Consider the following 3,520-nt stretch of genomic DNA (forward strand, 5'->3'; position numbering starts at 1 on the left):
CACACATGGGTTCAGGATTGGGGTGTAGGAGGCAAGTGTGGAGGGGGGGAACAAGGTGGGGGGACCAGATTGGGTCCCCATGGGCACCTATACATGTGCCAGACACCTGCTCTGATGCATGCTAATTAGTGTGTGTCACAGTCTCAATTAATCAAGTCTGCTGGAGAATGTTAATTAGTGTACCCCAGCAGTGCCCATGTTACACCTATTTGATGTCCCCACACTTCAAAATGGTGGTGGGGTGCTTGAACTAAAGCTTGTCAAACGAACTTCAGTTCAAGGACCCCTGCCACTATTTTGAGGTGTGTGACACTGAATACATGTGATGTTACAGGCACTTTAATTAGACTGGCTCTTGAGGCCACACTAATTAAAGTGCCTGCCCCTCCACCCTGCAGCATGTGTACAGATGCCCCATGAGCTGGAGCTTCCTTCCCAGGGCAAGGGGCAGTAACTCCCCCAAAAGCAGCTTCCCTCACCACTCCCACCTCCCAGCCCCCATAGGAAGCATGACAAGTACCTCCCCCAATCCCCAAAAAACAATTTATTTAAAAACAAGACTTTCTTTAATTTACTTCCTCTTTATTTCTTTTCATATTTTTTTAACTTTAATTTTATCCTTCAGTGGCTGTCTTCCTTCATTTTGCTACCTTTCTCTCACTCCCATGTCATTACCTCCCCCACCCTTGTAACTCTCCAGCTCCCAGCTTCATGTTCCTGTGCCCCCAACCCATTTCTCACACATCCCCAACCTACAGCAGGGTAGGAGCCTGTCCTGGCTTACCAGCTGGGTGGATCAAATCACAGCTGCTCCTAGTCAGGCCCCTGCTCATCAGACTTCTAGTGGCAAGTCACAGCTGTGCAGGTGGAGGACAGTCAGAGAAGGTTTTTACCCTCAAGGTTTGACTGCTCCAAACTCACGCTAGCACTAGCACCCATCAACATTTGAACAGCTCAAAGTACAATGTGTAACAAGGCCCTAAACAGCAAGGCTTTATAGGTAGCAGCTACTTTTGTCCTTTGAAAAGAGATATTGTGTGCAAATAGCACACAGGTACTGATTCAGGTAAAGGACACCCACAGCTTCCAAGCTAATAAGAAGGAAAATAGCATAAAAACTGACTCAACATCAAACAACATGACTTTAATTCAGGTGGGAATTTTTTTTTGTTTAATGAATTCCATTAAGTTGGAGTGTTATTTTAATCTTTGTGCTTTTCACAGGCAAAATAAAACAGAACAAAAACTAGTCAGTCAAAAGATACCCCACCTTTTTCTTACTGCTAAAATAGAAGAGGTTTGCAGAAGTATTTGCAATCATACAAAATGTGTACTTCAGAATATATACGTGTATTTTCTCTTCCTGTTTTTTCTTGTATATCCTTTCTTTCTATGGCAGGCTTCATCCATAGTCATGTTATGCCCCTCCTTTCTGTGGGCTTTCCTTCCTTTTATTTCTCTTTTCTTTAATCGTGATGTTCCCTTTCCTTCTTATATGTTCATTTTCTTCCTGTCATTGATATTCTGTTCCATTCTGCAACCTTTCTATTTTTTAAAGGATGGTTTTGCGGCCAAATGATTCCCTCCTACAGCTCTGTTTTGTTCCATCAGGGAAAAACTGGCCCTTAACCTGTTTATAGTTCAGGTATTTCTGTCATAGAAGCTTTGTTATTAACTTGCCTGCAGGTCTCACACTCTGTAGAGCTGACCCGAGTCTCCCTTCCTTAAGGTGCCCTTTCTGCTAATGATTGATAAGAGGTGTTGCAAAAGGAGCTGCTGCAGACTCTTGGCAGCATTGGAACTGGCAGTTCAATTTACTTGTATCAGGGTTGGCACCTCAACAGTTTTACGGGACACATTCATGCATGCAGGTAAATATTTGGCAGCCATAGGTAAGTAGGGGACATATTTCTGTTATATAATTAAGTTTAGTAATTAAATTCAGTAATTAAGTTCTGTGGGGCATTATACAGATACAGAAATAATTTGAAAACATTAAAAAGGATACTATCTTGAAGGAATTAGTGACTATTGTATTATTCTTATTATAGGCTGACCTTCTCGCCACCAAGAGGACCATAGCAATCAAAGTCAGTGTATACGTAGGGTCAACCTCTAGGTCCATGACTAATGGTCTATCTGCTGCTGTCTATACTAGTTGTAATTACATTTAAAGGTTTTTGTGCACAGTATCTAAAACAGTATAATGATAAAATGCCAAAACTCTGGATCAGAAAAAATACACAGAGTCTTCTATTTAAGCATAGCTTTCAGAGATGCCTGTTATATCTATTGGTATTCTATCAATATCAGTTGACCTAACAGGCATCTCTGACACCTGGAGGAATGAAGAATATCGATGCGACACTGTAATTGCAGGGTACAAACTACACAGGAATGATGGAAAAGGTAATACAGAGTGAGGAATTGGATAGGCGTTAACTTTTGGTTTTTGCCAGTGGGTGCTTTGGCCCTACCTCTGGCCTAGGGCCAAAGCACCCACTGGCAAAAACCTCTGGCCTACTCATGTTCACTACCTCACCATGAATCTCCATGCACTGGTCTAATTCCACCTTCCTGTGCACCCACATAATGTCCTTCTGTCACTTACTGGTACCAGCTTTTAAAAGCTTGCTTTCAGGGCAAAGTTTTTAACATAACACAGATCTAACATGTATTGTGTAACACCAAAATGGCCATGGCCTGTGGGTACTGAGCGCTGCTAATTTTTTTGGTGGGTGCTTGAGCCCCAGAGTACCCATGGAGTTGGGGCCTATGGGGGACTGGCACTTTATGTTAAAGACAGCATTAAATCTAATAAGGTAAGAGGTACCAGAAAATCTGCATGGGTAGAAATTCAGCATTTAATTCAGAAGAGTGTACTTCTGGGGTTATATTATCAATCTGATCAGGATTTTGGCAGTATGCAAGAAATGGTAAGGGAGATTAGAGAGGCTGCAGAAGCAGAGAACACAATAATAATGAGTAGTTTCAATTAGCAACAGTCAAGAGAATTAAAATATTGCAAGTAGCATGAGATATTAAAAAAGAAAAACTTATTCAAGGCACAAATTAAGTGCATACCACAGATAAAAAGAGTAGCAATGGGGCCAGAAAAAAAGAGAGGGCCAGTATGGTTAAATAGTACAATGTAGGATGCTAGGAGAGGCAAAAATATGTCATTCAAGAATGGAAGTCATGCCTGAAGGAAATAGAAATGAGCATATACTCTGCACTCTAAATGTAAAACTATAAGGCAAGCCCAATATATATATACACAGACACACATGCATACATACACATATGCACAAGCATATATATTAGGAGCAACTTGCTGGAGATATCAAAAGTGTTTTGAGTACACTGGAAAAAGGAAGCTTGTCAGGGATTCAGCAAGGCTCCTGGAAAATCAGGAAATAAAAGGAGAACTCAGGGAGGGTAAGGCAATTGTAGAGAAGCCAAATGAGTTCTTTGCATTAGTGCTCACCAACCATAATGTTGGGGAGATTCCAAAACAAGA

This window comes from Alligator sinensis, unplaced genomic scaffold, assembly GCF_000455745.1.
Source record: "Alligator sinensis unplaced genomic scaffold, ASM45574v1 scaffold308_2, whole genome shotgun sequence".
NCBI classification, from domain to species: domain Eukaryota; kingdom Metazoa; phylum Chordata; order Crocodylia; family Alligatoridae; genus Alligator; species Alligator sinensis.